This window comes from Python bivittatus, unplaced genomic scaffold, assembly GCF_059951505.1.
Source record: "Python bivittatus isolate LINGU-HERP-01145 unplaced genomic scaffold, Pbiv_v1 ctg000840_np1212, whole genome shotgun sequence".
In the NCBI taxonomy this organism is placed as follows: Eukaryota; Metazoa; Chordata; class Lepidosauria; order Squamata; family Pythonidae; genus Python; species Python bivittatus.
In genome coordinates, this window is record NW_028277113.1 from 17485568 (window position 1) to 17509628 (window position 24061).

Below are 24061 nucleotides of genomic sequence, written 5' to 3' on the forward strand. Positions count from 1 at the left end.
GATCTAGAATAATTCTTCATAAGCAGTAATAGACAGCATTTTTAACTGTTCTATTACTTTCTTTAAAATTGCCTTTCCAAATAAACTTTCATATTTTACACTAAGAATAGGTGTAAAATTCAGTGCTGAATTTTCAGAATGGTGCTGGGTTTAATCTATTTAAGGTATCCATATACAGGCTTTAACTACCTTTTACATAATAATAAACTAATAAAAACAGAATTTGGATGCAAAAGAAGCTATTAGAATATCAATTGTTATCTTGCCATAAACAAAGATTAGCTCTTTTCCCTGGACAGGAGCAAGGCATGACTCAATTCACTAAGCTACGGTAAAGTCATTATAGATTTTATGGAGATATAAACCTGTGATACACTTTGATGATTTTAAAAAGAGCAATTTATTATTGTTTAATATCAGATTAATATTTTTTTTCAAGCTCTAATCTCTTTAACAGGTTCAATGAAAAACTGGAGAAAACCATCCTGATCTCCATAATTCTAAAACACCTTTCAATGTGATGTCATATATGAATAAAAAACAGAGGTGCTCCCTCACCTCTTTTCTGTTAATTGATTTTTTTTCTCCCACTTTTCACCATCACCTCTATCTCTATTTAACACAAAGATAACTAAAGCAGCTTCAGCGAAACCCTGTCAGACTCTGGAAGACACTTGAGAGGGCTCATTCTGCACAGGCTTGCCTCACTACCTACACACACAACAGCTATGCCTGTTGCTGCCTTCACACCTATCAGTGCTATAAGTGAACTGTATGTACGAACTGATCCATGTGGTTGCTAGGAGTCAAAAATGACTTGATGGCACATAATTAATCAATCAATGTATGAACTGATACTTATCAGCTACCAAGTGCATGACTAGCAAATTCTGTGACCAGCAAACAGGTTGTGGCTTCACAACTCAGTTTCATTTTTAAATAATGTACATGATGCAACCCTTATGTAATGGAAGGCTCCTTTTATCATCTAGATACATCATTTTTTTGTGATAAACACTGGCATCAAACATCTATTAAAAATAACACATTCAATGGTGCATTAGGCTTCCTCAAATATTAATAGTTCATTTCAGTTCTTATATTTAAGCAGATCCTTTTCTTATAATTTTTTCAAAGTTACATTTTTAAAGTAGACTAATATATTGGTTAGTTAGCTGATACCAGTGGTGACAATGGGGAGAGAGCTGTACCTTTTTCCTAAAAAAAAGTGTTTCCTAGGATTGCAGAGAACATGCCTGAAATAACAGCAATAATAATAATAATAATAAAAACACTTTGCTTTGAGGAACATTAGGTTTTTAAAAAAAATAAAACACGTGTTAAATCTGAGTCTTAATATTCCTATTTTCATTTATTTCTACCCTCCAAAAATGCATCTACTATTCATATATCACTGAATTTCAGGCCCATAGATTATTCACCCTTGGTATATTCATGGCCCTCATTATCCATGGTCTAGTATATTCATGATTGATAATTAGAGACAAGACTTAAATATATTGTGGAAAGGTTTTTGCAGTCTACAGGCATTAATATACAGCAACATGACTGAGAGGCCCTTCCACCAAGATTGTGAAAGATTCAGACAGAAGGAGAAACCAATGTAAACCACATGGTGCAAGTGAGGCAAACCCTTAACCACCAGCTGAATGAGCTGCTTTAAAGAAATGGTGGCCAGCTGCTGCAAGAAAGCCACATGATCTCTTGCAACTAGGTTAATCCAGTGAAAAAACTGTATGGTTCAGATTCCTATTCCCTGCATATTAAATGCTTATGGGAAGCCAACAAGCTGGAGAAAATGGTTCCTCTCTGCGATTGGACTTCTGTCCATGATTGATGCCACTGCTAAATGCTATTCTGCAAGTCAACATGTAGAATAAAAATGGGGACTTAGGATGTTTTAGACAAGCATAGCATGTGTCACTTAAATCATAACAAACAAACACATTTATAGCCTTGGAATAAAGCCAGCTGAAACTTTCTCTCCAGTACTTCCCTTTACAAGCATCCCTCAGTTTTTCAGCCCATAAGCTGTAACTGATTTAAGTTTATTTCAGGCTTTAGCTAAACAACATTTAATTACAATCTGGAGTACAAACTGTGAACAATCCCTATGCTTAAGCAAAGCCAAAGCACTCCCATGAAAATAAGAATAGTCTGGGAAATCAACAATAGCTTTCAATTATTTCAGTGGCAGTTATAAATTCTGTTACACATTGAAATGTTTTTTTTAATTTAATTGAAATATTTTCTCCATAGGAAACAAACTGAATTTTTAAAAAATGCAGTTCAAGCTCCCCCACCCCCACCCCCATGCAAAAAGCCCTATAAAGGTGATGTTCTCATGAATTCAGAATGCCACAAAGGAGACTAGGGACACTTGGTCTCACTTTGCTTTGTCTCTACTGGATCCTCTTCACCAGTCCCAGTTTGCCATATACCGGAAAGCAAATGTCTGGAATGGGAATTCTGCCCTTGTGATGGCTCCCCACAGACTTTGCACACAGGATCTATAAGAATGCAGCAATTCACAATAGAGATTTGTCCACCAGTGCAAATACTGGAATGGTGAAAAAGTTGTAGACAAAACACATGAGGTGAAATGTCTTGAATAGAGCTGCCACCTAAACTTCTAAGTAATTCACTGCGATAAACACCTTATGAGTCAAAGCCCATTTATAATGACTACAATGTCTTGTGTTGATTAGATTTTTTTAAAACCAGTTTAAAATTTATTCTGAAAACAGAATACATTTCTCTCTTGAGGAAACAAAAGACTGAAACTCCAAGACAAAAGTCTCTTCTTAAACAAGAAGCTGCAAAGGAAAAAAAGGAAAGTTATCATAAATTTGTCCCCATTGATCAGATTATGAAGTGCACTCAAAAGAGAAATAAATCAAGTTATCCAATTTAAAGTCTTTCTCCCTTTCATAATACCTTCTGTTGCCAATTCATTTTCTTAAAAAATGGCATCACAAACAAGAAGCTTTTCGCTGGAGTCCCTTTCACCAAACTCTTCATAAAACAGAAAAATAATCTTTTGTTGATCGTGAAAAGTTATTTCTGTCTTGTTGATGACAACCAACATAAAAAATGGATTTTAATTTATCGTTTCCTTTTTCTTTGCAGCTTTAAAAATGTTGTTGGTTAAATTTACAGTTAACAAACTCCAGGGAAGTCTAAATCATGTATATAATTTGAGGCCCTCTAGTTATTTAGGTAACCTTTATGACAGAATTGCTTTTATTATTTTTTTTCCAAGACTAATATTTGTTCTGGAGAAATGCCATGCTAAAACCCAAGCCATATGAAGCTTATGTTGTCAAGAAAAGAGAGCTGTTGGCTTACTTGCACTTGGAAAACAATTCTTTCCTTACTTCAAATTCATACTTTCACTACACTCTCTTAAAAAGAGCTGAAAGTGCATTTCCTTCTCCAAAAAAAAAAAAAAAAGAATCATTATGTCTTGTTCTAAACCTTCCTAAATTTCAGGAGATCCAAACACTACCAGACATTAACAGAATTCTTTACTTTTTTTTTTTTTTGCTGCAATGCCATGAGTAACACAGACTTCTTGTTTACTATTTTGTCTCCAGAGGAACTTTGTAACTTGAACCTTTCAGCATCGCCTTAACCATAATTTAATTAACATAGTGTCTGTAGAATTAGGCTCTATCTCAAGAATCTGTTTACTTTGCTTCTGATCATCCAAATCTGAGCTAGTGTGTTGTGTAACCAGTAACTGTATTTACAACAAAACACCAGAATATGGACCTGACAGAAAAAGGTTAACTTCATCATTTCTAGCTAGAAGACAAGGCTTAAGGCTTCTTCCTGTCCTATAGAAGAAACTCCATCCTTTTAGTTGCATGAATTGACTTCAGCTAAATGTGGTTTAACTCTTTCATTATGTATCCCATTGTAATAACCAACTTGCAAATAGAAAGGCACATGGAAACTGAAGTAGAATACAGCATACTGCAGTAAAGTAACTTGCATTTGAAATGCTTGAATCACTCTTTTAATCTACTTTCCCTCCTAAATAATATAAGGTCCATCCTCTGAAAAATGCTGCGTTGTGTCCAACTACCATTCTTGGTCATTGGAATTGGAGTTGACGAAAACAGGAAATATTCCCAGGGTGGGCCAGTATAATTTTTCAGAATATTCTTTGTGACTCAGTGTGGCCATTTGATACATTCTCAATTTTTTTCCCCCCATCTAACTTGAGTCAGGTGTACTCTCTGGGATGGGCTGCATCCAGGCAAAATCCAGGAAGCATAAAAGAACACCATCCATCCATACAGTTATAGATTTATAAGGCTACCCACCTCAGACAGTGTGACTCTGGGCAGTGTACAACATAAACACACAATAAAGAAAAAAGAAAAAAAACAAAGAAAACCCTCTTCAGGTAATCCTCAGCTTACGCCCATTCATTCAGTGACCATTCAAAGTTATGGCAGCGCTGAAAAAATGGACATATCATCGGTCTTCTAAGTTCTGGCCATTGAAGCCCTCTTGTGGTCTCGTGAACATTTTCTGGGCACTTGGGCCCCCAGCTCGCAATTATGAAGTCTCAGGGAGCCATGTTCACATGATTGCTATTTGAGACTTTCCCTGCCAGCTTCCCACAAGCAAAGTCCATGAGGAAGCTGCCAGGGAAGGTTGCAAGTTGCTCCTGCCTGCAGCATACCTCCCACACCACGTGCAACCTCCGCTAGCCCTCCCAGGCCACCCCGAACTCGTATGCAGCCTGCACTGGGCCTCCTAAGCCTTCCCTGGCCTCCCTCAACTCGCACACAATCTGCGCTGAGCCTCCCAAGCCCTCCCCCAGCCCTCCTCGATTTGTGTGCAGCCTGCACCAGGCCTCCCAGGGCCTCCACCCCCACAGCACCCCCTGTTCCTTATCTGGGATTCTTCCTGCTTAACGACCTGTGTGTCTTGGGGTTATGACAGCAGCCAGAATTGCTGGGATTGCATCGCTAAGGGATGTGGTCACATGAGATCAAGCTTTATAACCACCTCACTTAGTGACAGCAATCCTGGTCCCAATTGCCACTGTAACCCAAGGACTACCTGTACAACAAACAGACAACACAGTATATAAAAACAAAATGTAAAATGGTGACCAAGCACACAATTAAACAACCACAGGGGGGACTCCCATTCAACAGCTCCTAATGCCTGGGGGAAGAGCCACTGATGCTATGTATAGCCAGACATTTTATACTCCCCTTAGGTATGAGACACAACTTGTCTGCTACTACTGGAGGTGCCTTGGGCCTGAAAGGTTCTGCCCATTCCCAGGGAATTCAGGAATGAGGCTTTGAGATCCATAGAGAACTTTTTAGGAGGAAAAAATTCTGCTGCTGGAATAAAGGGAAATCTGGTGGATTTGCTCCCATTGTAGATGTTGGGTGCTGCCTTCCTATTCCTGGAGCTGGCTGTCAGGGTTGTCACTGGTAGGTGTCACCTAACCCCTCATTCCGTGATGGGGAAGAAGTTTTAGGGGCCATCAGTGTTCTTCCCTTCTCCTGACATCCTGTTCCGGCACAACTGCCTCATAATTAGCCTCAGCTTCCTGGCTAGAAAGCCATTACTTTCTTTAGAAGGCAGAATTGAAGGGAATGAGTTTTCTCCATGGGACAAGAAATCTTAAGCCCTGCCTCCTAGCTAAAAGAGGCAAAATTAACTCTTTCCTTTTGGCTCCACCACTGTGATTGTGAATCAAAAAGTTTGCTTTTATATACTTAGAAGATTATTTGGTCTTACAAAATGGATTGTTTCATATGAATTGTAGCTTTTATCCTTGTTATTTACATTGTTTATTTGTAAATTGTACTTTAAAAAACTAGGGAAAAGTTTTTGAATTAAAAAAAAAACTTAACAAATGGAAAAGTTTGAACTAGTTTCTTCTTCACATACAAAGGCAGCGCAAATAACACTGAACTTAGCAGAAAAGTGAAAATATTACCAACAATTAAAGCAAGGGAAAAAGACTCTTTCTAAGGACATTTCAAATAAATGAAGTTAAAGTGTTGTTTAAAATGGTCTCTTTATAAATTATGTACTAATTACCACTCACATTTGTACCAAGACTGAACTCAATACAAATCCCAGTAAACCTATTGCAAAATATATATTATACAAGTATATGTAAAGAGCTATTCAGTTTTATAATTACTGTAGCAATACACAAAAGGTCAAGGTTTCTACAGATATCTGGAATCATAAAAGTAATTGTATGGCTTGGGATATTGGGGATTTAAAATGAAAGAAAAATAATACACTCTCATAAGACCTAAGAGCTAACCTGAGGGACCTGATCAGTGGAATGATCTGACAAAGGGCACTGAAAATAATAACCAAAAGATGTTCCTTTGAGGATGATTTTTTTGTCACCATAAAAGGCTCACAGAAAATTATTATATAGTTATCTATGGTTCAGGGAATAGAGTGTTCCTATTCAATCTTAGAGAATGGTGGTGGTGGTGGTAGAATATATGCATGTATGTGTATGAGACTGGCAAGTATTTCTACAAACTTTGATTCATCAAACTAAAGGAAATGGGAGGAGCAAAAAAAATGCACCAATGTTTGTGCCTCTAATACTTCAATTGACAAGAAGTAAGCAATATCTCCTGCTGGGAAGCAGCAGAAATAGCAAGTCAGATATCATACAGTACTTTATAATAGTCATAACTTTCATTACTGCTGCAGTCCACATCAGCCAGTAAAGAAAGTTTAAACTGCAAGAACATATACATGAAATATTGTTAAGTAGTGCCTACCTAGCAATTAATATTTTTTAATTGCTGTTGTATTGACAAGGCAAATCATGCAGAGCTTAGCAATGGTATCAGAAATTGCACTGTGCTAATCCAGCAGTAGGTAAGTGTACGATTCCTCTATACTGCCTGACTTTGTTCAAATAAAGGCATTATACAGAGTGGAATTCCCTATAAAACTACAATCATCTACTCTGGTTCATCTGACCCATACAGACTGATATTTGAGAATATTATATTATTTTTCCTCTAGCAGCACTGATGGTAAAGCTCTATAGCATAAATAAAGACTCTTCTATAATTTTCCAAGTAAAGCTAAATGAGTATTAAGAGCAAGACCACTCCTGTGCCTACCACTTCACCTCTGTGCAGGATGAACTAAGATCATGCTTCAATTGTTTGTAATTCATAACCACAGAAATATTGCCTAAACGTCAGATAGCAAAAATTATGTAAGCTTTCAATTGCTGACTTCCAAGACTTAAGTATACTAAATTACTGAAATAACTGTGTATCACAGAAATCTTGTCGATTATTTTCATACCCTTAAACACGGTGGAAATAACTTGTACTACTTCACGTTGGTTGGGCACAGAATGACCTTCTGCTGAATCACGTAGCATATTTTCTACTGTTTTTCTAGATCAAAGCTCAACATTAATATGTTTCAGAATCTTGAGGATCTATTTTTGAAGATATTATCAGACTGATAAATAGGAAACATAGTAGTGTTTTAGTGGCAAGCCATAAGGTATTTGTTGAAAGAAATAAGTAATTGGTTGAACAACTTAGTTTCATCTTAGTGAACATATAGAGAGCATATGCTCTTTTGTGCTCTAAGTTCACTTTAACCCTTCTCCACCAAAATCATATTGCCAGAACATCCATTACACCATGAACATCCACTGGGGAGGGAAAGTGCGTGTCATGACATAATTGCACAAATATATATTTGTGTCATTTGAAAATGATGTCATGATGCACATGACATCATCCTGGCTTGTTCCAGACACTTCTGTGTTATGCTTCTGGCCTTTGTAAATATATTTTTTATGAAGATCAAGAGGGCAGTTTCAATGTCAGTATTTTTTAAAAAATAGTAATAAAATTATCATGTACAGCAATTTAAATTTTATTTATTTATTTGATTAATTAAATTTATAGGCTGCCCAGCTCCATCATGACTGTGGGTAATATTGGTCACAACCAATACCCTATTTCCAGCTACTTCCTCCTAAATAAAAATTCCATATCCTTAAAAAATTACCAACCAATAACAATGAAATTATTACAGTATTCTCTTCCCACTCCAGTGGCAAAAAAGGGAAGCAGCTTGCAAAAGGGACAACCATGGTTTGATCATATAAACCTAGAAATATAGTGCTAATTACAAAACTCCATGTACAGGTGAAACTCGAAAAATTAGAATATGGCAACTCAAAAGGTGAAACCAATATATGAGATAGACGCATTACATGCAAAGCGAGATATGTCAAGCCTTACTTTGGTATAATTGTGATGATTATGGTGTACAGCTTATGAAAACCCCAAATTCACAATCTCAGAAAATTAGAATATTACATGACATCAACAACACAAGGATTGGAAATAAAACAATATCGGACCTCTGAAAAGTATAAGCATGCATATGTACTCAGTACTTGGTTTGGGCCCCTTTTGCAGCAGCCTGTGGCACTGCTGAGGTGTTATGGAAGACCAGGATGCTTCAATAGCGGCCTTCAGCTCCGCTGCATTGTTCGGTCTCATGTCCCTCATCTTTCTCTTGGCAATGCCCCATAGATTCTCTATGGGGTTCAGGTCAGGCGAGTTTGCTGGCCAATCAAGCACAGTAATCCCATGGTCATTGAACCAGGTTTTGGTACTTTTGGCAGTGTGGGCAGGTGCCAAGTCCTGCTGGAAAATGAAGTCAGCATCCCCATAAAGCTCGTCTGCGGAAGGAAGCATGAAGTGCTCCAAAACCTCCTGGTAGACGGCTGCGTTGACCCTGGACTTAATGAAGCACAGTGGACCAACACCAGCAGATGACATGGCTCCCCAAATCAACACAGACTGTGGAAACTTCACACTGGACTTCAAGCATCGTGCATTGTGTGCCTCTCCATTCTTCCTCCAGATTCTGGGTCCTTGGTTCCCAAATGAGATGCAAAAGTTGCTCTCATCAGAAAAGAGGACTTTGGACCACTGGGCAACAGACCAGTTCTTTTTTTCTGTAGCCCAGGTAAGACACTTCTGACGTTGTCTGTTGTTCAGGAGCGGCTTGACAAGAGGAATATGACATTTGAAGCCCATGTCCAGGAGCCGTCTGTGTGTGGTGGCTCTTGATGCATCAACTCCAGCCTCAGTCCACTCCTTGTGAAAGTCCCCAACACTTTTGAATGACCTTTTCCTGACAATCCTCTCCAGGCTGCAGTCATCCCTGCTGCTTGTGCACCTTTTTCTACCACACTTTTCCCTTCCACATAACCTTCTATTGATGTGCTTTGATACAGCACTTTGGGAACATCCAACTTCTTTTGCATTTACCTTTTGGGGCTTTCCCTCCTTATGGAGGGTGTCAATGATGGTTTTCTGCACAACTGTCAGGTCAGCAGTCTTTCCCATGCTTGTGATTCCTACTGAACCAGCCTGAGAGACCATTTAAAGGCTCAGGAACCCTTTGCAGGTGTTATGGATTCATTAGCTGATTAGAGTGGGACACTTTGAGCCTAGAATATTGAACCTTTTCACACTATTCTAATTTTCTGAGATTGTGAATTTGGGGTTTTTATAAGCTGTACGCCATAATCATCACAATTATACCAAAATAAGGCTTGACATATCTCGCTTTGCATGTAATGCGTCTATCTCATATATTGGTTTCACCTTTAGAGTTGCCATACTAACATAAATGAACATTTGCACGATATTCTAATTTTTTGAGTTTCACTTGTACACTTGGTAAAAGCTTAGGTGGACAGTTGCACAAACTATACAATCCTATTTTTAGAATTTATATTGAAATCAGTTGGAAAGACTGAACCTGCAAACTTTGAAGAGTGGTTTGTTTTTCTTCTATTTTTCCACCAAGGCCATGTTTTCTTAATGCCCCAAACTAATCATCATCAATGCCTCAGAAGTTCTAGTTCCCAACACATCTCCCTCAGTCATGTATAAATATTCATATTTGAGAAACAAGTGAATTGGTTCTTTATCTACACAGAAAAGCCTCCATTAATTCAATGTATCAAGGAAAAAATACTCAGTTTTCACTGAAAAGCTAGCATGCTTGCATTCGGATTGACAATAACTACAATTTTGTTTTGCAAAAAATAAAAATATATAGTTTTTTAACAACAATAACCCAATTTAATTTTTTTTAATTTTAATTAAGATTGTTCTGTATTATTGCCTGAAGGTTTTGAAAATTAATAGGTATTTCAGTTCTACTTTCTGGATGTGTCTGTGTTAGCTAAGAAACTTTATTGATGTTTTAGGAAATCCACTGTATTTCAGTGTGATCTAGCATATGCACTGCACAGTCTTTTTCTGTTTCTTTTGATACATTTATCTTTTGCACGAGAAGAGTAATTTAAGATAAAAGAAATTTGGCTGCAGGAATTGAGTCTATGATAACAAAAAGTATGAGGAGGTTTTTTAAAAATCCATAAAATATGAACGTGTAAGTGTCACATTTGACTCCTTGTGGTCATATCACGTAAATAACATTGTGCTTTTCATGTGATAAGCCACTTGACATTGAATTGATATGCTCTTCTCCTGATGTTATGTCAAAAAGTATTAGCTGATTGTTTCTGCAGTCTGTAAATGATCAGAAGAATAAGTGTATACATGTAGATACGCATAGTTACTATAGAATTTGATCATGCGTGACACTGTAACACAGCCTGGTTTTGTTAGGCTGTCAGAAGGAGGTAATCACCAAAACATAATTGGGTTAATCATGCATCTTGAGAAATATGACTTTTCTCTTCTGGTTATGTGTGTCTTGGTCTGAAACTCTTACAAAATCAAACCATCATGGACTCATTTTGTTCTGCATTATTCTGGGCCACAAGCAACAATTTGACCCTGAAAGGGACAAATTGTTTTTTCAGTTTTAGTTAAAAGCCAAACACTATTTATCTAGGTCGCTGGGGCACGTTTCATTTGAAATGGCCACCACAGCTTGGCCACTTCATGCTTTGCTTCCTTTATGCATATTGGATGGTTGTACAAACTGGTTTCATTTTTTCTATGCTGCTATAAAAGGCTAACAGGAATTTTCAGCAATGTGCTGTGATAACAAACCACAGCAGCAGCCAATTGCAAGGCAAGCTTCTGTATAGGAGAATTTCACCACGTGGAGCAGCTGCCATACAGATATTATTACAAGCAGCCATTTTGTGGGAAGCAATATTGAAAAACAACAAGACTAGATCCGTGCAGTCCTTTGAATTCAAAGGCACAAACACATTCCGGAGCAAAAGGAAGCAAGTGTCACACCTGTCTGCAACTCCTTAAAGCAGCTAGGTCTTTCCCCAGGATCACGCAGTTGCTCTCCCAAAGAGACATTTGTTTAAGGAGATGCAGGCGGTGGCTATGTTAATACCCCATCCATATGTTCTGAAGTACCTTTTAGCCTTTCAATCTGAGGCCATGCATAGATCCAAGAAAGAGATTAAGACTGTAGAATCTGTTCCTGTGCAGGATTTTGCAGTCACCAGTTTTGATTTCACATCTTTTTATGGGATTGTGCAGCTATTTTAATGTGTCACCAAAGGGTGCTACAGTCACATTTTTAAAACTTATTTAAATGATTTATATGGTTGCCCATCTCACAACACTAACTCTGGGTGGCGTATAACAATGAAAACACAAACTACAACATGGATCCCATGGAGACCAAGGCTAAAACAATAATCCCAATCCCAAAAAAGCACATCAACAGCAGCAGAGCTCTCCTAACCTTCTGGCCCAAGGACAGCCAGGTATTCAGTGCCTTGCAAAAAGAGCCTTCTAGATCTCTAAGGGGAAGTTGCTGCAGAGAAGGCACATCTCCAGAGTCCTGCAAGATAATGCTGTTTGATAGAAGGGACCTGGAATGCACCTTCTCTGCTAGATCTGGTGGGCCAAGCAGTGACAATGGGAGTGAGGTGGACTTGCAAATAGCCTGGCCCTATGCCATGTAGGGCTTTATAGGTGATAACCAGCTCCTTCAATTCTACCCAGAAAACAACTGGGAGCCTGTGCAGCTTGCAGAACAGCAATGTTATATGAACATAATGAGAAATGCCAAAAATTACCTGTGCTGCTGCATTGTCTTCAAGGGCAGCCCCACACAGAGCATGTTACAGTAATCCAATCCAATCCAGTAATCCAAACATTTCTGAACTCAGAAGCAATTTTTTGGAATTGATTCAAAGCACTATACAACTGTACTCTTATAGTTTACTCTTAAGAAAATCTAATAAAAGATACTTCAGTGATCCTAGCAGAGTCAATACAGTAGAGTATTAACTCAAAAATTGTTAAGAATGTAGATTCCTCATTCTGATTAAGCTACACTGAAAGACAGGTGTACACAACCACTTTCATTTCAATGAGTCTTCCATGAAGTTAAGAATAAAATTGGAGCTCTGATCAATCTGATGAAGGACCTATCTATTCCAGCATTCTGTTTCTCAGTGATCAATCAGATACTTATAAGAATGATCAGGAAGCCTTTTCCCGTTATTATTTCTCATTAACTAGCCTGAAGATACAAGTTGTCTCTGATGTTTGAAACAGCATGTAGTAATTATGATCAGTAGCAAATGAGAGCCTTAACCTGCACGAAATTGAAGACATGGCTCTGCCAACTTACGTGGGTGAGAAGAGATACAACCAACCCTGGGGATGGCTGGCGCCTTGAAGACGCTCTTCGAGTCTAATAACTCCTAATTAACATCAGTCTCTTGGAAGTATTATACAGGAATTTTGTTGTAGTGTATTTTAATCAATATTTATTGTATTTTAATTAATATATATGTGTATATTTACTATAAACCACCCAGAGTCACTCTGCAGTGAGATAGGCAGTGACAAATTTGAAATATAAATAAATAAATAAATAAAAACTGTTTAAATTGGCAGCCATTTCTGCATTTGCAATACCAATTCTGTATAAGTAATGCACTGTATTAAGATGCTTTGGGGATAAGTTTGATCCTCTTGATTTTCAACTTTCTTTTATCAGTCCATACCCATCTAGATGTTTTCTTTAATAGAAACAAATTTTGTGTTAGATTGCCTTGGAACTTTTCAACTTGTATATAAATTGAGTTTGATAATGCTGTGGTTATTATTTTCAGCTGCATCAACAATACAATTCGGTGAAGTGATAGATGCCAATTAGGATTAAATCCAGGGTTACCTCCCTTATGATGATTCCATGAACAACTGATCTATGGCACAGACATTTATGGTATCAAGTAATTGTAACTCTTTGTAATGACTTGAGCATGCATTTATTAGGTCTTTGCAGGTCATATGACAGGTCATTTTATTCACAAGGCAAAAATCCCTCTGGATTTGCTTGTCAAAGCCGCAAATTACCCATAGCCCCTCAAAACTTACCATGGCTATTTAAATACCCTCTGAGATCATATATATATTCAGTCATGAATTCCCCAATTATTGGAATACATATTTCTTTGGATGCTCCTCTGATTTTATTTTCTAATTCAAGATCAATATGAGTGCTTTTAACTGGGGAGGCCATTTCATGTCCGTTATTGCTACCTTCCACTATGGTAAGGAGTCATCTACCCCTTTTGAAATTTCTTTTTTCCTTGTGGAAATTTCTGTTTCCCTATGCTTCTTCCTACACCTCTCCAACAATCTCCACATAGACAAACATCATACTCCATCTACATGGCCTTTTCACACGTTACTATAATAATATGGGAAGAGGCCATAGGGAAGCAGTTACCATGCACTGTATTGTATTAATTTATCTTCTCCCCCCAGCTATACACACACAAAATAGAAATGAGGTTAAGAAATATTGATTCTAAAATAACAGGAAAAAATACAGAGAAGTAAAACACAAATCAATAACTATTGTCATGCTAAGCTAGATTCGTCTGCATTTTTCTTTACTAGATATAATGCTTTGGGAACTGTACACTCAGGAAAACACCAGGCTTGGAAATAATAATAATTTCTTACAATAATTTCATACTTCATTTTAAAGCAGTATAGGCACCCTAGAAGTTAGTGCCAATAGAAGTGTTGGACATATATACAAATAAAGTTAGTATCTTCAATAAAACTGTTAATTTAGCCTTATCATATCCTCATTCCTTCTCTAAAGCAGTCCCAGTGATCAGCTCCAAGACCTCTGGCATAAACATAGAGATCCACTAAGGTAGGACCCAGCAGAGGTTAAATATACAGCGTTGTATACAGTTCTCTATTGGGGCTATGCAGAATATTAAGAAGGGCAGATTTAGCATAGTACACTAAGAATGCAGTCTTAGCACAAAGAAACACATAAGAGTGTGAATTGGATAAACATTTGTGCCAGGCAGAAGCAGATAGTAAGTCTATCTATAATGCTAAATCTGCCCTTCTTAATATTCTGCATAGCCCCAATAGAGAACTGTATACAACGCTGTATATTTAACCTCTGCTGGGTCCTACCTCAGTGGATCTCTATGTTTATGCCAGAGGTCTTGGAGCTGATCACTGGCTGCTTTAGAGAAGGAATGAGGATATGACAAGTATCATCTACCTGTATGAGAACATCAGTTCCATTTTACAGCTGGAAGATATGAGAACAAAGAACCTCACTGATGTAAAGGAGCCAATCTTAAAATGAGAAAGGGAGAGCAATATGTCTTCATTGCAAATCTAATATCAAAAAGTGAGAGCAAACATAACCAAGCAGTATTTTAAATGAATGACAATAGTGAACAACATAGCTGCTCTTTATTTTAATGGCCTGCCAGCACGACAGCACGTGTGTGTACAGAATCACAGTGAGCCTGAAAACCTGACTAGGAGAAGCAAGAAGCTGTAGCATATAACTCCCCCTCTCTGCAATCCAAAATCAGATATGTCTAAACAAACCAATAAAACCCTGACTAAAGAGAATATATATACTACAGTTTTTTAAAAAAGATTTGCAATGATGGGCTTCATTGTCCTGAGAGAACAAGCTATGCCAGAGATGTAGATGCATTACATACTGTACAAAGTCCACTCTTTTGAATTAGTCAGCTAAATAACCCTTGAATGGGAAGGCCAGTGAAAAATGCACAAATACACCCATATACGTTCCTAATGTATATGTTGGTATATTTTGTACTAATCTAGATCATTTCATGGCTCAAGCTACATGCTGACAGCCCATTACTATATATGATTTTTATCCCTTTATTTTCTATGCTGTCTTTGTACATGCTAATGCAATGCATCCATGACTTGGGGGCTACATTTATTTTGTGCAACAAGCATAGCTTATAAATCCAGCCAAGATATGGCCATTAAAAAAAATAGGGGATGAAAGAAAGTTACAGTCTTAAGGCACCTGTTTTACCCCTTAAAACTCATCGTTAAAACATTTTAATCTACTTAGTGAAGTTTTAGTCTTCTCTTCACTGGCAGCTATAACAGCACTGATCATGTTGTTTCCAGCTGAACTGGATTTACTCCAGTTTGGATAGTTTATTATGCCTATGAAGTGGCCTTTGGCCTTTATTCAGTGATAGGGGCCAGTAAGAGTTTGTTTAATCTCAGCTTTGCCTCCAAGAATCTCTCACCAAGATCCAACCTATGTTTCAGAGTTCTAGTGTTTTACCATACACGTATTGGGTGGGGCAGATTACTATACTGGACAGAATGTTATATTTAAAGTCCCTGTTAGCTATGATATTCCCTGGTTAGAAAAGGATCCCATGTATACTGGACCATCTTTAAAAATATTTATTGAAACTGTATTTCAAAATATGGTTATGGGAATGATCAGTTATTCCTTTTATAGAGAGAGCACATGTGCATAAAAATAGTTTATGGAACACATGCTAATGTTTTAAAATATAAATGACAGTGATAATATCTGAATTAGCTCTCCCTTTCCAAAAGCTTTCTTTTACAGTTACAGGCTTAAAACTATTTTTTTTCTCAGTCCCCTCACTTCCTTCAAGAGACCTTTCTTTTAAGCAATATGACTAACATTTGAGGTACTTTCAATTTCTCTTTCTGATTGTTCCTTCCAGCTCACAATTAATTTAATATATAGAACCAACATGGTGGATGATCAATCTTTTGTTAATGACATATCCACCAAAAGAAAGCAATTCTTTATTTCTATAGAAAGGATCAGACTTAAAGCTGTACTTTGCCTCTGAATTTTCAAATTTAAATAAAGTTTACAATTGACACAACATGAAAGCTTTTAATGTATACTTTGTTTTGTTTAAGTTTACTTGAGTTTAAGTAATCTGTATCTCACATTTTAAAGAGATTGTTTGAGCAGCTAACCAAAGGTATGAAATAGAATCTAAAATAGTAACATGCTAAAGCAATGAAAATAAAGGGCCATTCTTATTTTTAAAATTTGGAAGCTTCACTTCTTACTTTTTATACTTGGTTCAATTTGCACTTTACTGAATGAAATTATACTCTAACTTCTAGACTTATATATATGCATCACAGATTTATAGTTCTGAGGCATTTAGAAAAAGTGACAGCATCAAGGAAATGTATCGAGTTTAATTCTCAAATGCTATAGCATTTCATTTTGGGTTGAGCAATTGCTATAATGTTCTGTGAAAGCCAAGCAATGTATCTATAGAACAGAATTTATTTGGATAAGGCTGGGAGGATGAAGGGGTGGTTTGATTTTTATTCTGAAGTCTACTGTCAGATAATTCTTGCTCCTGAGAGTCAGTATCCCATTACTAGCTAATGTATTACTTCTGTAAGAGGCCTCTTCATAGCATGTGTTATACTGAGAAAAAAAAAAAATATTGAATCCCTCTGGAGGGGTGCTCCAGGCTTCAGCCAGAAATCATGAATGGCTGTTCTGAATAACATGCATTGCAATATCAAAAATAAGACTGCACAAATGGAATGGCCTCTTGCTTCTACTGGGCAGAATGAATACATACATACATACATACATACATACTATGCATATATGTATGTGCAATATGTGTGCATGTATATGTGTCTATATAACTATCTATGATTTGAATCCATATTTATTTCATGAACTAAAGACAGTATACATAGCAGTTTCTCTCAGTTTTTTCTCAGTTCTGTGAGATGATCTGGGCTAAGAGCCAATGACTGGTTCAAAGTCTCCAAGTGGGCTTTCAGAGTTGAAGTTAGATTTGAACTAAAGGTCTCTTCAATTCTAATCCAACACCATATTAGATTTATGGGTTTTATTAATATTCTTTAAAAGAAAAAAAATCACATAGTTGTTACATATTGCAAGCCACTTTGGAAAGGTTTTTACCCGTAAGAGGCCAAAAATAAATGCTATGCCCATAATTTAGAATAATGAAATAAATGAGGTTCAATTCTATCCATGAAGCCTTCTTTCTTACCCTTTTCTGATACAAGATAAGTTTTTGTTCTACTTAACCATGCATTGCTCATCCTAATCTTACAAATCTTACTGTTCAGGCAATATGATACCGAGTCTTCCAATACATTTCTACTTATCACTGAATATTATTCAAGAGCTCTTGCTTATTGTGTACAATACTGTAATATTTCTGTAAGTGGATTCTTAAAAATCTTTTCAATGCCCAGCAGTTGTTTAGCCACTAAGCACTGCTATTCAAAAAACTCACTAGGACAGAAATTATGTTTGTAAAAGGAATCTCTTAGAAGTTTCACAGAACTACTATTTGATAGAAAGAAGAAATCAAGAAACATTACATCAATGGAAAGATAACAATTACATTTTACCTTTAAAAACCATATGGCTTTAAACAAAAATCTACAATATTTTTACAGAAAACATAAGAATGTTGCTTGGGTACGTGAATGTGCTGGAATCCAAATGATCTCCCGCAAATGTTAAATAGATGGCATAGATCAAAGACCAAGATAGCTGTTTTTGGCAGGGAAAATGTAGCGAACAATTTTAAGTTAAACATATTTTTTTAAAAAACCAAAGTAGATGAATCTGTGTACCTTGGCAAAATATTTACCAATAATGGAAACATGGATGGAGAATTTTAAGATGTACAAATGCTGATAGAAAACTAGTGGTAGTATGTGGTCTGTTGCAAAGAATGAATGTTTATTTAAGGGAGCAAAAAAGCTGTATATAAGAATATGCTTCAGTTATATGGAAGTGAGAGTTGGATATGTCAAGAGAAACTCAGAAAAAAGTTAACTGCACTTATAGTATAGGGTAAAACAATAAGATTGAATACAAAAGTGAGCAACTGGTATAAAGAAATATATTCAGGTGATTTGGTCATATAGAGACAATGAGAATCAAATCATACAATACATATATAAAGAAAGAATGAACAGGATGAGGAGAGGGAAGACCAAGAAAGTCATGGCTGGATGGAGTTGAGATCTTCAGAAGAAAAGAAAAGCGAAAAGTTTAAAGAACAAAGACAATGTATAGCCATGGTGAAAGCAAGACAGTTTCAAGGATAAAAAAGTATAAAGAAGTACAATGAATACAATTGGTGTAAACTAGATTTAGCTTTATTTCCTTTTTTCCCCCTTAACTTGTGCCTTTAATTTATTTTGTTTACTATTATCACTCCTTTTCTGTGTTTTCCATAATATTATTTCCTCCAAAGGTAATAGCATGATGGATGTATATATGCATATCTTCAATTCCTATTTCAAAATCTGTGTACCTAATGACCAAAGGCACCATTGTATTTAATTTATTACCTCCCCCCAAGTCCATTTCTGCCACTAGACATGGATTCACTGGCAAAAACAAAGTTCCAGTTACAAGGGAGAATAATGGTAATTAAAAAAAAAAAAGATTGTGTAAGCTTTCATGTATTTCATGGCATATTACTCAAGGCTGACTCTGACTCATTCAACAAACTACAGTTAAAACAAACTATATCTTACTGTAATGAAATTTCTACAGTTGAAAATGCAGCCATAATGATAAATCTGTACTGTCATTAATTATGGCTATTACTCAGACTTATCCTAAACTGGAGTTTGAAACAGATTTGCAAAAGCACTAGGTAAAGAACAGAGATTGATCAATCACACCCTTTCTTCTGGTATTGCTGGAGCCCTGAAATAACATATGATTGCACTAGAGTTCAGTGTTACAATTTGGGAGAAAATTATGAGAACCAAGGAATAGCTACTAAAAGGGAGAAGGAGAAAACCCCAAATTTGTAGCTTATTTCAAAGACAAAGGCCTTTCTAGTACAAACCAAAGTAAAGCAAAATATGGTCAATCAAGGGAAAGATGGAAGAATACTACAGCTGGACTATTATATAACTCGATTAGGATTCCACAAAATATCACAAAAAAGTATAGAATTTTTTAAGTTCCCCAAAACTCCTCACCATGTTCAGTATACCAAAAGGAGAATATGAAGGAAGAAATCAAAATACTACTACTACTACTAGTTGTTGTTGTTACGATTGGTTGCACAGTCAGCCAGATGTTTAGACTGGATTTGGCATTTTTATCCACCTATTTTCCCAAGGACCTGGGTTAGGCAGATGTTGTTTGATGGTGTTAAAGGTATCATCGCAGGATATAAGCTGTTCCAAGTAAAGTTGCCTTTTGCAATTGACTGGTAGTGATTCTGTAAATGCCGATGGTGTTCAAGTGGTGCTCCAGATGTTTTGGGACTGCACCTAAGGCGCCTATTATTATTGGTACTATCTTTGCTTTCTTTTGCCATAGTCATTCTACTTCTACTTCTATTTGCAGGTATGTATGTATGTATGTATGTATGTATGCTCTTCTTCCAGATGTTGTGAATAGGAAGTTTGCAGTTTAGGCTGTTTCAAGAAGCAGATTGCAGACTGATGAATTAGTGACAAGTAGGTGCTGCAAATATCAGATTACAAACCTTTCTAAGACAAATAGGCAAAGGTTTACCCTCATTCCATTTTCAATATCTGAAGGCTAACTGCAATACTTGCTTTAGGCAAAACATACAGATTCTTGGCAGTAGGGAAGTCTTAATATTCAACATCCTGAAATCTAAGGAGAAACACATTTCTATGAAACCCATTTACTACTTTGTAAGCAGATGCAGTTAATACAGTGCCTATCCACTCTTTTTAAAATTTGAGTTCAAGCTATGCATCAGGCTATAGCATTGTTGAGTACAGGAAGTATAGGAAATGTTGAAAAGGTCACTTTGATTTCTTTACAACTTATAACACTGACATTAATTTCAACAGTTTGCTTTTTTAATTCTGTTCATTGTCTACAAACATGCTGAGACACAAAGAAATGAAATTTAGAATTTTGAAAATAATTACACCATTTCTCACAATTTCACATTTTATAAATATGCATCAGCAACAACATTAAAAAATTAATAATTTTCTACTTCAAATTTTCCTTCTAGGAGTGCTCTTTTAGAAATGAACCTCTATGAACCCTGATCATTCTGGATGAATTGATTTCTTTGCTTCTCTTTATTTTCTTCCTGTCTTAGCAGCACCCCCTTTCTCCTTATGGCACTCAAAAGTGCCACCCCTGAAGGGTAGATTTTGCCCTTCCACCAATCTACCCTGTATTTTGAAAAACTTCTTGCAGCAATAAGAATTACATCACAAGACTGAAGCATTATCTTCAGTTCACAACCTACATAAATTAAAATAATCCCAAACAATCATACTGTGGGACCAAAGCATTAGGATAGGTTAGGGATATGTTATATACTGGCCAAAAGGGAGTACAAAGTTACACAGGGAGTACAAAGGGCACATCACATTTTTTTCTCATGAAATAATACAGTGGATGCTATGCTTTGAAGGAGGGTATATCAGAATGGCAATAAAGACTTTTTATATAACATCCAAATTGAACAATGGGAAAACATGTGGTTAAAGGGTCTTAGGTTTACAGTATGTTATAACCTTAAAGAAAATTTATATAAGATGATGTATAGATGGTATTTGACATCAGATAAACTGTCTAAAATGTATAAATGAACATCGAATGCCTGCTGGAAATGTAAAAGACAGGAAGGAACCTTTTACAACCTTTGGTGGTCCTGTAAAAAAGTTAAATACTGGATGGAATATAGCTATTCCGAAAATTTTGAAAATGGACATTCACTTGAGACCGGAAATCTTTTTATTAGGGATGATGATGTCACGTTCAGCCCAAGACCCACAGCAAGACAAATCCAGGGACAGTTCAGTTACTTTATTAGCTTATACCTAGTAGACAGAATCTCGCCAGACTAACTCTAACCCCCAATGACAGCAACTAAACACTCCAAATTCCTTAGGGTGGTACCAGTCTCCTTCTCTTCACTTTCACATGCTCTGGCTGAGGAGATGCTTGAGATTCCTCTCCCCCTCCCTATGAACTTGGACCTCCTCGCTCATGTCTTCCATCACAGATGGACATACACTTAGAAAAAGCACATGGTACTCTACTTCTCTATATGATAATGGCCACGAGACTGCTTCTGGCTCAACACTGGAAAGACCAGGCACTACCTACAGTTGAGGAGTGGTTAGTCAAGCTGTTGGAATTAGTGGGAAAGGCAAAACTGACAGTGATTATAAAAGAAAAAACATTGATAAAATTTAAAAAGGACTGGAAGCCATTTATTGATTTTTTGTATGAAACTGAACATAGTCAAATTGTGACATATGGTTTCAATGATTAGTTATAACTATAGACTATCAGGAAAAGTAGAAGCTATAATGTAAAGTTAAACAAGGGTTGTATGAGAGGTTTTTTGTATACTTTGCAAAAGAAGTCGGAAGTCGCTTCGTCAAATGTCAGTATATGTTTGTATCTTTTCTTCTGCTCTTTTTCCTTTTTTCTATTTTCTAATCCACAATTCTATTTTTCTCCTTTCTCAATTCTATTTCTCATACTTTCACTGTAATCTTTTTCTTTCATCTTTTAATTTGTATATTATGAAAAATACAAATAATTGAAGAAGATATTTGCAAAAAGTTTTTAAAAATGGCAATAAAGACTTTTTAAGCATTAGGAAAATGTAAAATACTATTGTATTGGTATTTAGCTCCTGAGATCCAGGCTGGCCCATGTAGCAATTCATTTCATCCTCTTCTCCCACTTCTCTCCCATGCCTTCTCACTGTTCATTTTCTCTATGTTTCAACAAATATCTCTCAGTCAATTTCACATTATTTCTCTCTGTTACTATAAATGAGCTAAATTGTACTATTTTACAAACCCCAAACAAGCACATGATGTCCCAGTAGTTCTGCCAAACCGCTCTGGATCAGGTGCGGTTCGGCAGAAACAATCCCTTACAGACCTTATCTTTTTCCTCTGACATGAATGGCTGTGACTCAAACCTAGCAAGATGGAGTGACTTTGGGTTTGGGGGCCCCATGGATCTGGAGATTTTAACTCTTAACAAGCTAGCACTCCCCAGAGTTGATGTGCAATTTGAGAGACTCACAGATCCTGCTCAAAGAGCAGGTGGCAGCCATAGATAGGGAAACTTTTGCACAAATTTGTCTTGTGTGCCAGTTGCAACCATTCCTGGATCGGGAGGCCCCGCTCATTGTATTCATGCCTTAATCACTTTCTGATTGGATTAATGAAATGCACTCTATTAGGGGGGGGGGGTGCCCTTGAAAAACACCTGGCAGCTTCAACAGGTCCACAGTGCAGCAATGCATGCAGGTTTGGGTGCACTGAGATTTGTCTAGGTTACACTGGCATTGTGTGAACTGCACTGGCTTCCATTATGCTTTGGGGTGCATTTCAAGGTGCTGGTTTTTATCTTTAAAGCTCAGCATGGCACAGGGCCATGTTACTTGAGAACTGCATATCTCCGAGGGTCTCTGTCTGTCTCACTAAGTCCTAAAAGGTGGGTATGTTCCAGGATCCCTCTATTAAAAAATGTCATCTTGTGGGACCAAGGAGTCATGCCTTCTCTGAGGAACAGCCTCCCCACTGAGATCAGGAGGATCCCGACTTTCCTGGCTTCCAGAAGACTGTGAAGATCTGGCTTTTTTCCTCAGGTGCTAGGCCAGGATGATAGATGAGCCCAATATAGGTATGATTTGTATGTTATGAGTCTGTTAAATGGCATCTCAGCTTATATTATGAATATTTTAATCCTGATTTTTGCTTGGTTTATATATTATATTGTTTTTATTGATTGTTGTTAGATGCCCAGAGTTCATATGTAAGATAAGCAGTCATACAAAATTTTAAAATAATAAATATATAAATACATAAATAACCCAGCAGGCATCTCCCAAGACTCATAATTACTTTAACAGTAGCCATGTAGCCATAATATTTTAATCAATCATTTTTGCTGCATTTTATTCAACTTCCTTTATCTTCTATGTGGAAATGTTCAATAGGGTGATTTAAAATAGTATGCACCTCACATGTTGGCATTTTTGCTATTGACACTCCAGTCTCAGACCTTTTCTGGAGAAGAATAAGGACAACAGTGTCAAATGATGGTAAAGTTTCTGGAAGCTTTAAGAACCTGACCTACCATCAATATTCTCCATATCAAAATGTTTGCTAACAAATTTAAATGTAAGTTAGACTACCTTCCATTTTGAAATGGTTTGTTCTTCTTTCTCTACTTGTCAACCAGGGGATAGCGCACTGAACAGCAAAGCTTTAGCAAACTCATGATGTCAAGCTGCAGATTATGCCATCTACTGATAGAGCACAACAGTAAACCTTTGGCCACTAAGAATTCACAAGTAATACACAATTGTTGTTTCCAAATTATATAGAAATGGATGGCTCAATCTCTTCAGGTCTACAATTTTAGGTGCTCAGCACAGTATACATAAGCAGCCAGACGCTAAAGCAGTTCAACCATACGCAGACGCTAGATCATGCCTTGAAATGATTGCAAACCATTTTGTGGGTATAATTTTTTAAATTAACAATATATAGTTAGTGCCACAACTCCACATCCAGGTGCCACTGAATTTACCACAGTGACTGTTCAACACAATAAAAAATCAGGCAAATATTTCTAAAGCATGGTATTTAACTTTTTAACTGGTTAGTTCAACCTATAGCTTGGCCTAATG

At 36.7% G+C, this 24061-nt stretch overlaps 1 protein-coding gene across 1 annotated transcript in view; it reads right to left on the reverse strand.

Annotated features, from left to right (window-relative positions):
• The window catches only part of JARID2 (jumonji and AT-rich interaction domain containing 2), a 242979-nt gene that overhangs the window by 95462 nt on the left and 123456 nt on the right, over positions 1-24061 (reverse strand). The gene's annotated exons all lie outside the window — the stretch shown is intronic.